At 44.3% G+C, this 15,064-nt stretch overlaps 1 protein-coding gene across 2 annotated transcripts in view; it reads right to left on the bottom strand.

The window, feature by feature from the left end:
• Positions 1-9,828, bottom strand: part of VDAC2 (voltage dependent anion channel 2) — a 55,465-nt gene extending 45,637 nt beyond the window's left edge. Inside the window, exon 1 of one of the 2 annotated variants that reach the window (XM_086922086.1) lies at positions 9,616-9,828. The gene's annotated coding sequence lies outside the window, so the exon portion shown is untranslated. Of the gene's footprint in view, positions 1-9,472; positions 9,582-9,615 lie in introns of those variants that run through there. The other variant, XM_086922085.1, reaches the window with a different exon arrangement.
• Positions 9,829-15,064: the final 5,236 nt, after the last annotated feature.

The raw sequence follows: 15,064 nt of genomic DNA, 5'->3' as shown, positions 1-15,064 counted from the left end.
AAAATAATTGCTCATGTTCATGTGTGGCCATCTGGGATCAGTGGACAAACCTTCCTGTGGTCCTGACCACTTTAGCAGATTCAATTTGGGTCACAAAAAATAAAGTATTAAAAATAGAGCAGCGACCCTCCTTGCTAGTACGTATACAACTGAGCAAGACACTGGTCCTGTTAAGCTCTAGCCAATTTTTACAGCTAAACACCAGGAAAGAGGGACAGGGCAAAGACATCAAACTACTACGACTCAGCAAACTAACATCAAGTACGGGTTTAACGGATGATTACGCACGTGGGGCAATCTCCCCCCAATGCCGCCTCCCCCCTTTCTTACCAGTAGAAGGTGGCAGTCCATACAACAACAACTCTGTCTAAGCCCATGGAAGGACCAGATGTGAGGACTAAGCCAGTCTCTAAGCTGACACCACTGTCTAAAACCTAAGGGACGCAGGTGGAGGGTGGCACGCAAGCACTGTATTTAGCATCAATATTCAGCATCAACAGATGCCAAAATCTCCCAGACCAACGGCATACAGCTCCCCCCCCCCAATATATCAATCCTCACTAGTACTTTATCAAGCCATTTAGTGGCTTTCCCTACAGTAAAAAAACCTGGTATATGTCTGTGTCCATGCGATGGGAAATCTAAACAGAGTATCTGCCACTTTTTACTTTTTTGTAATTTTTATACCGGTTTTAGAAAGTTTTATCTGAAGCAATTATTTTTAGAACATAACATGTGCAATACAAGAGCCGCAACTTATATCTTAAAATGTATCTGGCATAGGAAATCAATTATTATATGACTTCTTTTCCCCAGTTTACCCCCTGGCTGTTACATTTCATGTCACGAATGTGTCCTATCCTATCTAATGACTTATTGTTTGAGTTACATTGTTTGCACGTGTATCTATTTATATGCACTTTATACTTTATTCTGCATATTTGCACCTGCCGAAAGTACCTTATGGTAACAACTGTCTTCCGGTTTTTTGGATTTTTGCACTGGCGTTTTGCACAAACCTTTATTATAAACAAATTGCTGCTAAAATGTTTAAAGTGATCAAACGGACGTTGCACTTTATCTTTAATTCTGCATATTTGCACATGTCAATAGCACTTTATGCATATAATAGGTCTTTCCGATTTTTGCACTTTACATTGGCGTCTTTTGCACTAACTTTTTCTATAACAACTGCTGCTAAACGTATATAGTGACCAAATCTAACTTTGTACTCTAATGAGACATACCTTATTGAACTAAAACAAGATCGGCATGGATATTGATGTAATTTTAATTGTTTCATTATTTAACTTACATAAATATGATTTGAAACTGTACTTATGTATGTTGCTACATGGTTGTACCCGTACAAACCGAATAAAGCATTTTGAAACTATTAAGTCAAACCTGGAAATTCAAAGAGCAGGCACTCCTAAGCCCCTCAGAGGCAATACAAACCACATATTGACCAAGCAAAATAATCACCTAATCAGGGCTGGGATCTTCAAGATATTGGCATTGTACTGTTGAAGCGATTCTTGTTTTTATTTTAACTGACATGTTAAAATTCTAAGAAAGCTAATTATAGCAAAAACTTTTTTTTTTTAAAGCAGCAAAACTTTTTTTCATGAACCATAATGCCATCCCGGTTAGATGACATCCCACTGACAGCATGCCCTTTACAAACCGTCTATATTCTTCTATTTACGTGATCAATATTTGGTAAGAATTATTATCAGCAGTTACTTCACCAAATGAACATGTCTTTAGTATTAAACTCACTAAGCCAGTTATAAAATTAGTTCAGATGCTTTTTCTACATGCATAAACACTGAAACAAAGAAAGTATGTTTAGAATGTAATGCGTAGAGAACAAGTTTATAAATATGTAATTTATTCATGCAGCATGTAAACCAAGACTGGTTACTGTTCCACTTCATAAAACCTGGCCAAATGGTATGAGAACATAAATATTACAACTGCAACAACAGTGAAGGTGAGGAGAAACAAGGGATGTGAAACTGTGGCAGACATGCAATAAGTTATCCTGTATATGTATCAGCATTTTTGTGGTATTGTAAATGGTTCTGACAAGAGAAAATAGTGCGAGTCTGTTTCATATTTGTGGTGATGGCTAAAAGTCCCTGGTGCGAAACAGGAAAAGTCTTTATTGCGTTTTAGGAAGCTGCTAAAAACGCTTCTATTTAAGGAGGCATTTGGTACATTTAAATAGTTGCATTGTAGGCCTCTCTTATGCCTCTCTTACGCTTTGAACCATTGTTGTCTGTCATCGGTCTTGAGCGCCTAGAGACCTGTAGGTGATTTGGCGCTATATAAACCGAAGATAACGATAACTTATCTTATGGAACGTGACTGGTCTTCAGAAACGGATCAAGATAGAATATGCCTTAGAGTACCTTCAAAGCAGCGACATAATTTGCCTCCAGGAGACACGGGCAACATCCACTATAACTGTCCGGGTACTTTGAAATCCATGTCCAAGCTTTAAGACGCAATATTTTTGGACAGCCTGTCTACATCAAGCACTCCTGGAGGTAGGAAGTCACTATACTTGCACCCCTCTCACCTGGAATTCAGCATTACTGATCAGTGGAATAAAAAAACATTATAAACCGCTCCAACTGCTATTACTTAACTGCTATATCAATCGAGTTCTGCACCAGAGAAATCAAACACTTGATGACCTGTCAGCCATGATTGGAGATCTTCGCATCAAATACCCTTATCACAATCCACTTATAGTTGGAGATTTCAATAATAGATCGCTTGGTAAGACAAGAAAGGAAACAATTTCAAGAGGTCGCCGTACTGCAAGCCTTATTTGACTCTTGCTCCTGATTATCCAATCACAACCTCAAGAAAGCAAAGGATCAGACATGGGCCTACTCCCAACATATAGGAACATTTCCACGATTTATTCGTCTGCAGTACCCTAGCTTTACATCTGAATGACTTCGATATTGATAACCAAGCAGAGAGCGATCAGACCCCTTTGATCATACTTTAGTCTTTTCACTGCTGAATCCTGCAAGCTTACACCTGTAGGGGAATCCATGGGGGAAGAATACAGTGAAGTCCCCCTCAGGATAAAGTGGACCATTAATCTTGGCACAAAATTGTCCGCATGGACAACTAAAAATTAATTAAAAACCTAATTTGGCCCGCAGGTCCTCCTAGATTCCTGGCCCAACCTCCTCACGGACTCGCATCGGGCGCTGGGCTGAATATCAGATGCTCGTCAAAAGCAGGGGCCAAATCAACCAAACCTACTCCTGAATAAGGAAACGCTGGAAAGTAAATGGAAGCTTCAAAAAGCCCTAAAAGCAAAGAGGGGATTAAGCATTGCAGGGTGCTGCCACTGGATCCCTTTGAGCGGTCTATAAGAAACATGTATGGGAGCAACACACTAAACGAATAGAGATACCTGCCTGAAAATGTTCTCCCTTCAATTCAGCTCCATTCTGGAAACCTCAATCAAGTCAGCAATAGCGGTCAATCTAAGGAGAATGGGGTACCCGAGAATGTCTGGGTGTACCACATCAAACAGCTCTATAGCAGCCGGACAGGGAAGCTGCTACGCCCTCCACTCATCCAAGACACCAAATTTTGAAACACCCAGGGTCCAGATATCGAAGAAGCTGATGTAATTAAAATAATTGGTCTTATGAGGTAAGATAGCTCACCAGGGCCCAATGGAATACCCGCCGCAGCCTTTAAATTGAATCGTTCCTTTCGGTCAGGGCTCCTTCCACGCGCTTTAAAGCATTTCTTACAAACACTATTCCATCTACTTGGCAGGGCTCCATATTACACCCAATTTACAACAAGCATTGGCATAGCCAATAGGTCTCGCCTTTGGGACCTTATAAATGTTTAGCCAGGGTTTCAATTACTTCGAACAAGTAGCAACAGCTTACTTATATGAATGATACAACACACCAAAATGTTTTGAAATAATAAATGTATTAAGAGAAAAACAATAAAGGCTGTCGCAATTGCAATTCGAATTGCAATATGCAGTAGGCGACTGGTGAAAGTGTGACATGTGGTGATTAGAGATAAAGATAGTCCACTATATACAGAAACAAATTGTGATCATAAGCGTTGTGTAGACATATGCAATATGCAGACGTTTCGACCCTGTGTATAGCGCAAATGTGGAAATGCATCCAGGCAAGTCTTCCTCAGGGCAAGAGGGGGCAGCCCAAAAGCAGATTTCAAGGTACCCCTGCAAATGATAAATTCTAGGTCAGGTAAGGAGAGTAAGTCATAAGGATCTCCACCAGCCAGTTTGGAGCCCCAAAGAGATACTCCATTTGACTTCCTCCCATCGTTTGAAGTCATTAGTGCCAGTCCACTGTTTCGTGATCTAGAATTGCAAGCCTCCGTCCGTGATACAGTTCAGAAAAAAAAAAATCATAGCCTAAGGCACCTGAACGGGCACTTGCACAGCCCCACTGCTGAGCCAATCCTAAGGGTCTTCTTACATGTCAAACTGCTCCCAGCACTGTCTTATGGCCACCTAGTGTTTCCAGGTAAAATGGATTAATTCCTCGCATATTATCAAACAATGGCCTATAGGAAAATATGTCCCGCTCCCCAGCATGCAAGGAGGGCCAGGTTGAAGCTCGAGCTGGGACTAGCAATCGCAGGCCAACACTGCTTAGGAAATTTAATGAAAATTTACATCTATACTCTGCGAGCCTAAGCTCAATCCCTGAAAGAACATCTATGTTCACGGACGAACTCTCCACCAGGTACAGACAGCTGCACTTGCCATCTCCACACTGAAGATTGAAACCGCAAACCTGTCTAACCCAACTATTCCTCTGTCAACGTGGAAAAAAACAATAGGAAAGAAAATTACCTTACTGTCGTCATTTGAGAGAGACATTGCTCGGCTTTTTAAAAAAAAACACTTAGTAGCTCTGGAAGCCTCGTATATCAAGGGGAAAACCCAACCATACTTTAATTACTCTCTTCAACCACAGACACGCAACAATATTACTTAAATGAGGTGGTTTGCCCTTCCAATCTATGACTTTAATCCACTTTGGGCTCGGAGGAATGGATAATGTGTAGGCTAATTATCCACACGAGTCCGGGCTAAATCTGCTGTGCTGTTGTCTTTATCTTGCTAATGACCGTCGCCGACTTTTGCTCCCAGTCTATAGTGACAAGTTATTTAGGCACTGCAGGGAAGTAAATGAAGCACACATCAGATGCAATTCCGCTCAAGTTCTAGCTGGAAAGTTTATTAACATCATTTTAATTGCACTGCACACAGCTCAGCACTAAGAAATAGATAAATAACAGGAGACTGGCTTCAGGGGGTCAAATCTGATCTCCTTATAGGGTTTAACACCGCACTTTCGGAGATAGTTCAAGAAGATCTGTTTAAGCAATCTCAAGTTCTTTCCTATATTGCTATTGCACAAATGGACTTTGCTGAAAGCTAGGTACCAACTTCTGCAATAACCCATGGGACATTCGGTTATTGCCTTTTGCACTCCGCACTTTTCTTCTGGCTTTAAACAGCTTATTTTGACATACTTGCCATCAACCAGAAATGCTGCTTTAGAATTGTAACTCATACTGCTTGTTTTTATGTGTTTTCATTTTTTAATCCCCGTTTTAATTAAGTATCAATGCGACATTTGTATGTTATGGTTTTAATTAACTGTATAATAAAGAACAGTTATCTGCTGCAACCTTTTCCGACACCTTTATACTGGAGTTTACAGCAGTACAGCCACTATTCAGCAACCACCCGACATTAAAGCACAAAAGGGAAGACCATTCGGCAATCACCTGACATTAAAGCGCAAAAGGGAAGGAGGCATAATTCCATTCCTGTCTGGGGAAAGCCACTGAATAATTGTGTTGTGCAACATTGTACCCGGAGCTCGAAGAAGACCAGCATTGGCAAAGCCAATATGTGTCGCTTATGAGCAAGCTATTGGCTTTGGCAATCTGGTGGGGGTGGATAACGGGACAGTTATCTTTTTAAAGTGATATGAAGCATTCAGTACTGGTGGCTTCATTAATTTTATTTCACTACAGCCAGTGGGAGGAGAGGCGAAAAATCGGATGGGCAAGGGTGGGCGGTGGAGGGAGAAGAAACCGGGGCAGGTCGAGGTGACGAAACGGGGGCAGGTCGAGGTGACGAAACGGGGTAGGGACAAGGAAAAATATGCAGTGACAGCCAGCGTTAACCAAGTCAGAGGTAAAAAAAAATACAAAAAAACTCAATTTTAGCAGGAGCAGCACATTGCCATCGGAGGGATTTAATCTGTGCATGGTACATGTGCCACTGAAAGAAAATAAGAAAGTACTGACACTTGGCAAGCACTGCCCAATTAAAAAGGTAGCAAATAGGAGTACAACGCTGCAAGCGAATGGTAAGCAATTGGCGGGTTCCAAGCCCTCACAAGCGAGGGTGCATCTTCATCTTGCAAAGCCTTCATAGGCTCTGCACTGGCTGAACTGAACATGCCAACTTTTGGGACTTCTGAAAAAACTTCTTCCACTTACTAGCAGTGATAAACAAGGACTTTCCAATGTCCAAAGCCAAACGAAATAGAAGAGCACATTTCTGCAAATTTATGTTGGTTTAAGCAAAAGGCAATTCCAATAGGAAAAAAATGTTCTACAATAGGTCAAAGAATCGCAAAACAAAAAATACCCAATAACTGATGGACAAAAGGCATTCCGTAGTTGCAAAGAGCTTGAACAACATCAACAGAACTAGCCCTTCCATCTAAAGTTAACAATACGATCCCCATAGCAAAGGAGCTGTACAGGAGCCATCTGAAGGAGTTCTGGCCTCAAGCTGGATAACTTTCTATTCTGTGCAGTCATGCAATTTAAACGCCCATCTTGTCTATTTAAATAAATAAAAAAAGGAAACTATTATGAAATGCTTCATGTTGAGGGGCAGTTAAAAATTAGATTTTTGTGAACAGTTAACTTAAACAGCAATACAGACACTACACAATGTGAAAGTATTTAAGAAAAGACACTCATTCAACAAATGAGCCTTGCATGTCACAGCTACACGGGCTGATGCCATACGCTGTACTGTTAGCACATGACCACTAACAAATAGATATATTAGCAGCTCAAAGGTTATTCAATTTTCAAAAACATCCTAAGGAAAGTGTTAAAGTTGCAAAAAAAAAAAAAAAATGTGATAGGCTTTCAGCATTACTAGAAAGCAAGGGCCATGCCTCTAATCTGTGGCAACTCCGGAAAAGATATGCGTGGAGGGCTCTTATTACATTATGGCAGACCTCGAACGCCATCCCCCGGGGCAAAGCTTTGCAGCTTAAAGTATACAGTGAAGTGATAGGAAAATACAGTGTGGGGCGCTCCCGTCAGTACAAATAAGTCGGCACCTCGAAAAGTGCATCTCAAGTTCAGCATCTCATTCTAATGAGCAGTCCTTGAAATGTAAATATAAAAGTGTAGGGACCAAGCATCCCAGAGTACCCGTCTGTAAATCAGAAGAGCAGGTACTCTAGTTCTAGGTTTTGAAACCCTACTACGAGGTGCAAGTACCCCCCTCCAATTTAAAGAGGTGCATGTATTGAGCACCTGACCATTTAAACCAATGGGCGGGAAAAAATTCCACACTGACGGCACAATACGCGATACCGCTTGTTCAAGAGCCGGATACAAGATGGTAGTGCCAAGAAGTTTATAGACTAATCAAGTTGGCGGACGAAGGTTCAACTTCAAGCTGGACATTGCGTACAGTTTAAGCAGGACAGAACAATCACGGGAATTCACTGCAGATGAAGAGGAGGGCTTTTGAAGACGAGCCAATATAGTAACACGTTGGCGTGCTCAGCAAAAGCCTGAGTCTTTCGCATGCATTTATTTCAGTAAACTGCATGTTTTAAATGTGTAAACCAAAAGTATTGAAAGGCGCCCATGTATACATTATACAAACCCCTTAAATGTACGAGAGTTGCCACTAAATTGTATCCATTAAAGGTAACAAGTGTACGATTATAGCAGCAAATACAAACAAACCTTGTGGGTACAGTATGGGTTGTATGCATGATCTACAGATATAAGCAACCCGAACTGAAAATAGGACAAACAATAGTGGCTTTTGTCAGTCCTGCTAACATTTGATCACTCCAGTATGCGTTAGCTAGAAGACTTTAACTAGAGATTCAAATAGTGGTCTGATAGGTGGAGGGATTACAGCTGACCAGTTACAGATGAACGGGTGACAGCTTCCAGCTAACAAGTCAATGTGCTTGGAATGACTGGTATGTACAAGCTGGACCTTGGGGAGAGGCCTTCTCCGCACTGGTTAACTCCACCCCGTTCGAGAAAGAACAATGAAAAGGAAATCCGAAGATAGCATGCGTACTGTCGAATGTAAAAAGTTTCGTTGCAGTCTCAGTACAATTTACTGCCCCCTACGGTACTTCTAATGTATCAAACGTTTTAGAAAATTCTCTGCATGAGATAACGACATGAAACATTGAATAATGTCGAGAAAGAGCACAATCGATTCGTAAAATTAGAGGAGCAACAGTGATCCATGGGTGATCAAGTTAAGGACCGAAGAAAAACGTGTCGGCACACAAGTGCAATTAAGTATCAAAACGCGTGCTATAAAAGAGGTAAGCCAAAAAGTGTGTCAATAATATTTGAACCGAGAACGGATGAAACAATGCATGAAGTGACAGGCCTCCATTCAAGAGTTAAACCGGTTTTTATTCAATGTACTTTCAAATATTACATTTTTAGTGAGAATTCAAATTTTTTATCACTACAGGTTCCTAATTACTCGATTGTCAGACAATAAACATTTTGTGACTGAAATAAATTAGTTTGTTTTACGGCACTCAAAAACGCATGACGCAAAAGTAAACTATGCAGTAGTCAAAAGAACCACGTAAAACTATTTGAGATTCTAAAACCATTTAGACATCCCGACCTTCGGCGTAAACTAGTTAATACAATTTCCAAAAATCCTTCAATGCATTCCAACGAATACATGCATATAACTGCTTGCATCATGCACATAGATTTTCTTTGTACTAGACTAGACAACCACCGCTGCTTCTATCCTCTTTGCTTTTTCCCTTCCGCACGTGTCGGAGAGGGGGTCCGCTTCCGAATGGGCTCTGCAGCTCTCCCCCTCGGACGACCGGGTGCGGTTTCGGATCCGGCTTTTATTTTTTTTAACCCAAGAACCTGGGGTACGCCCCACCACCACAGTTAACAGACCATAAAGGGTAGACTAGAGTGACCCAGGCCCACAGTGCCTAGCTTTGATTCCCTGACAGTCCACGGGAATTTCCAGTGAAAGCATAACCGCTCTAAACTTATTCTAAATAATAAAGGGTCTTTGCATACGCCCCGGGACCACCCTAATCTTGCTCGTCGGGCGTCGAGTCCCAGATCACCCTCTACTAGCCCAAATTACCAGGTCTCGAGATGAGCTGCGTGCGGGCGACTGGAGGGCGAAGTGAAGGAGAAAGCCCCCGCCCCTTGCGTCACCGTCACTACGCTCAGCAGGACCCCGGCCAAGGCTGTCCTACAACTGCCAGATTCGCGCAATTATATTACCTTTTAAAGAATTAAATTAGCGAAACAGTGACCGAGATCCCTGTTGCTGGGACTCCCCTTCCTAGTTAATCGCCATTTTCCACATATTGTCACTTATCAGGCAGCAACTAAGAAAAAGAAAGGGGTCTTCCGGGTCCCTCACAGTTTGGCGTGCCTTGATACTGACGACATAGGGGTTGGGGGCGTTGACTGACCGTGTAACGCAACGTTGAGAAGAAACGTGTAGGCGGTCATACGACTTGTCGCGCATAGGCTTACTCGTGGCGGCCATGATACGTCGGGAAATTTAATTCTACTGTACATACGTGTTTTGATAACCACCTACTGATCGCGTCGTATGTTAGTCTTTTGGACGGCAAATGCCGCGTAGATCCTTTGTTATGGGCCGTCTATCTTCGTACAGGGAGTTCGAGTTTCTGTGACGTTAAGGTGCACTTGTGCGGTACACGGAGAAAACAGCCTCTTTGAAACATGGAGGCGGCCATAATGGCTTGGGAAAAGTCGTGACCTTGGTAATGATAGCCTGAAGCTAAGTTTCCGTTATCGGGTTTGAGTTCTTCCGTAGTCTTACCTTTTGGCACATTATTTGCACCTAACATTGCTTGATGGGTTTAAGTGAAAAGTGAGATGTTTCCAGCCGCGGCCCGTGGAAGGAGTTACGGTGGGGCAGGATGGCGGGGGAGGGGGGAGGGGGCTAAAAACCGGAATATGGATAATTGGAGGTAAGTAAACAATTTAAGAAATAATATTAATTACATTGTTTACTTACCTCCAATTATCCATATTCCGGTTTTAGCACGCCCCTCCCACGCCCCGCCTTCCTGCCCCACCGTAACTCCCTCCACGGACCGTGGCCGGATGTTTCTGTTGGATCATTACGCTTAAGTTTTAAAACTTTGCAATATAACAAATGAGGAATGAAAAATGTCTTAGATAGCGAGAAGGAAAGTTTCAGTTTTATTAAGGACAAGGAGGCCAGTATTATGTATTTCTTTTGTTCACTCTATTAAGTCTGCAGCCTTTAAATTAAAGAAAAACAACAGCCTTGTAAAGATGGTTATTAATGACAGGCAGCAGGTGTGGTTGATCAAACTTGTATTTATTAATCATACAAGTAATTATTTCCGAGGAGCGCCGGCCGGCGTTCTGCTCCCTGCAGTTCTCAGCGCGCACTGAATGCGCGCGCATCCGGCGCCAAGATGGCCGCCGCACGTCACGTACGTGTGACGTGCGAAGACTAGACCGCTACATATCTCCCCCTTTTCCCAATGTCTTAATTAGTCACTTACTCTTCGTTGTCCAGCTCAAAGTCTCGGAATCTGGAAGGTCTTACCACTTGCCTCCCACTCCTGGTTACCTTACCAGTGTTCTCTTGAGTGCCTTGTAACTGCGTTCCGGTTCCTTCCATGTCTTCACTTACTGCTCCATCACTATTGGTATTTCCTCCCGATTGAACCCTCTCAGCTCCTTGATTCTCCCTCGCTTCTTCACCTTCTCGTGTCTCCACTGCACTTGCTCCATCACGTTGCTCACTTTCCTCTTGCCCGCTTTCCACGTTCAACTCATCCATGTCTTCACTTCCCGTTCCAGTTCGTTCCCACCTCAGTACCTTGTTGCACCGGGCCATGCGGTCCTGTGACCACACATTACCGTCGCTCAGCAGGGCCGCCCGATCATATACTTCTTTGACTTGTAACGGCTTGCTATATTTGCTGTCTCCTTTCTTTTGTAGAGTGGCTAACTTTACTCTCACCCACTCTCCCTTTTCCAGGCCAGTCTCTTTCACATTCCTCCGTTTGTTGTAGTGGTCGGTGTAAATTGTTTGTGCTCTTTCCAGATTTGCCCGTACCACTGCAGGGGACCACTCACTGGTTATCACCTTTTCCTTCCAAACCCTGTTGTCATGCGTGAAGGGTTCACGTCCTCTCAATATTTGAAACGGGCTGTACCCCGTGCCTGTGGGAGTTATTCTGTAGGCCCACACCATGTTCTCTATCGCTTTTTCCCAGTCTTTATTGCTGGATATGGCCACTTGTATGGCTCCCATCACTACCCTGTTAAATCGTTCAACTAGGCCGTTTCCCGCTGGGTGGTAAATTGCCGTGTGTCTGATGTTGATGCCATTTCTCGCCATGAATTGCTTCCATCTGTCTGACGTGAATTGTGGCCCATTATCGCTTAAGATGGACTTGGGGATTCCTTCCCTTGTGAACGTTTCAGACAAAAACTTCAAAATGTTCTCAGTGTCCATGGATTCGCTCACCTTTATCTCTGGCCACTTAGAATAACGATCTATGAGGACACACACATACTTCTGCGTGCCCTGGTCATCAAGCACAGGTCCTAAGATGTCTATGGACAACTCTTCCCACGGGTTGGAGGGAGTATCGAACTTTCCTAGGGCTGGACGTAGTGGTCTCAGTGTTTTGTCAGCTCCCTGACATTGTGGACACTCCCTGACATGCCTCTCTGCTTTTATGTCCATACCTGGCCACCAATAATTTTGTTTTGATCTGGCCTTAAGTTTTCCGATGCCCAAATGGCCTTCATGTAATAAGTCCAACAACTTGTGGATGAGGTTCCTTGGAGGAATCACTTTGTCTCCTCTGTATATGAATATCCCCTTATCTCCTACTGACACTGACAGTTCCTCCTTTACTTCATAATATGGTCTAAGGTTCGTCTTCACATTTCTCTTGTCTGGCCATCCTTGCCTGATATGCGCTCTCACTTCCTTGATATCGGTATCTTCTTCATATGCTTCAGTCCATTGTTGTTGGCTGATTAGCCTCTCTTGGTCTTCTATGAGAGCTACCATCTCTCCTCTGTCTGCCGGGTCTTCCTCTCCAGGCTCCATGGCCGCTGCTCTGCTCAAGTAGTCCGCCACTCGGTTCCTGTTCCCTGGGATGTACTCCACATCGTACCTGAATTCTAGTAACTTTAGGGACATTTTGGATATCCTGGGTGTGGCGCTTGCATGTCCGCACGATGTTAATACCTTCACCAACGGTTTGTGATCTGTCTTGAGCAGGAATCGGGTACCCCACAGGAATTGCCGGAACCTCGTCATGGCCCACACCACCGCTAGCATTTCCTTCTCGATGACGCTGTATTTGCTTTCGGTATCCGTCAATGCCCTGGATGCGAAGCTGATTGTCTCCATGTCCCCTCTTCCTCGGTCTTGCATCAGTACAGCGCCCAGCCCTTTGTCGCTGGCGTCGGTGGTGAGCACTGTGGTGCCCTGTGGGTCATACCCTTTGAGCGGTATGGCTCCTGAGACCTCCTTTTTGATGGTTTCAAACTCTGCTTGGGCTTCCGGTGTCCACTGAAATGCCGTGCTCTCTCTGGTCAGCAACCTCATGTTGTAGGTTTTGGAGGCAAAGTGTACCACAAACTTACTATAGTACTCCGCCATTCCCAAGAACGACCTGACTTCTTCCTTGTTCTTGGGGGGCGGTGCTTCAGCGATGGCCTTTACGTTCTCCGCCTTTGGTGTGACTCCTTGTTGTCCGATTTCATGGCCTAGGTATGTCACCGATTGCAGGCCCAACCGACATTTTGACCATTCTGCCGTAAGGCCCTTGACTTCTAGTGTTTGTAGCACTTTCTCTAGTTTCCGGTCATGATCCATCCTATCACACCCCATCACTAAGATGTCGTCCTGGAAGTACTGGACGCCCTCACAGTCTCTGAATAGTTGGTGCATCATCTTCTGAAAGACTGCAGCCGCCGAGGCCAGTCCGAACGGCATTCGACAGAACCGATAGCACCCAAACGGAGTGATGAATGATGTTAGGCTTTTGCTGTCCGGATGCAGTGCTATTTGGTGGTAGGCCGAGGTCAAGTCAATAGTGGAGTACCACCTTACTCCTCTGGTCTTGGCTAGCATCTCTTCGATTCTGGGAAGGGGGAATCTCTCCACTACGATGTTTTTGTTCAGTTCTCTCAGGTCCACACAGAGTCTGACCTTCCCGTTGGGCTTCATCACGACCACCAGGGGCGCCAGCCATTCCGCGCAGGTGATGGGTTCTATTATGCCCTTCTTCTCCAACTCTTGGAGTTCCGTCTGGACTGCTTCTCTCACTGCTATGGGTACGTTCCTCACCTTGTGTGCAACTGGGGTGGCTCCTTCCTTAAGCACGATCCTGTGTTGGAACTTTTCCATTCTGCCCACCGTGCCTCCGAACACCTTCGGGTAGTTCTTCTTCCATCTGTTCATGTCCGGCCATTCCTCCTGTTCCGTGAGTAGAATTTGTTCCTTCCCTCCGGGGTCTAATTTTATTCCTAGGTCACCCTGATCTAGCCATCCTAGGACAGAGGGTCCTTTTTCTGCGACGTATAGTTTGCACCATGCCGATCGGCCTCTGAACTCAAACAACAGGCGTCGGAATCCCAGCATGGGAATGCGATCACCATTGTAGGTGACCGGTCGAATGTCTAGTTTCTCCAATTCTGGGCCCAGCTGGGGTTGGAACTCTACTTCCCATACTGCCCGTTGAATAATGGTAAATGGAGATCCGGTGTCTGCCACTACTGTGATGGTGATGCCGCCCATGGACATGTCTAGGACAGGTTTGGTCGATCTTTTCCCGTCTACACTTAGTACCTGGTCGTATATGCATAAGACGGTGACCACTTCTTCTTCTGTGACTTCCTCTTGGTCATCTTCTTCTTGGTCGACATATTTCACCATTCCCTTCTGTTGTTTCTTCCGGCACACCTTCTCGTAATGGCCTATGATGCCACAGTGTAGACATTTTGCTCGGAATGCCGGACACCTTCTGTCGTGTGCTTCATGGGACCAGCTTCCGCACCTGTAGCACGTTTTCCTGCTCTCATTGTTCGCCTGCTTCCCTTGCCATCTGTTGGTTCCTTTGGTCCCTGGCATCTTGCTTCTTTGGTCTTTGCGGTGTTCCTCTTCTTGTATTCTGTTTACCAGGGTCGGGGCGGCTGCTTCTTTCTTGGTTGCGTTCGCACACCTCCGTGCGAGTTCCGCCCTCTTCACTATAACCAATACGTCTTTGAGTGTGGTGTCGCCGCTCGCCCACAGCTTGTCTTGTACATTTGCGCTCGTGGTGTGCATGACAATCTGGTCTTTGATGAACTCGTCCTCCCATAGCGCGTATTTGCACGTGGCCGCTAGTTTCCTCAGTGCCGCTACGTATTCTTCGATGGTTTCTCCCGCCTTTTGTTTCCTTTGCTGGAAATTGTATCTGTCCACTTAAACGCAGATGGTGGGACGATATCGTTCATCTAGGTCTTCCACAGCATGTGCGTACACATCGTCGTCGGTGTCTTCTCTCTTTTTCGGTACCAAGCTTTTGTAGATCCTGAGTCCCTCCGGACCCAGATTCAGCAACAGAATACGTTTCTTCCTTTGGGGGGAGAATTTTTCTTCATTTTCATCCTCCAGGACCCCTATGAAATTGTCTATGTATTCTTTCCAGTC

The sequence above is a fragment of the Lissotriton vulgaris genome, chromosome 5 (genome assembly GCF_964263255.1).
Source record: "Lissotriton vulgaris chromosome 5, aLisVul1.2, whole genome shotgun sequence".
Lineage (NCBI taxonomy): Eukaryota > Metazoa > Chordata > Amphibia > Caudata > Salamandridae > Lissotriton > Lissotriton vulgaris.
Note: the sequence above shows the minus strand (reverse complement) of the source record. Positions and strands in the feature narration are given on the sequence as shown.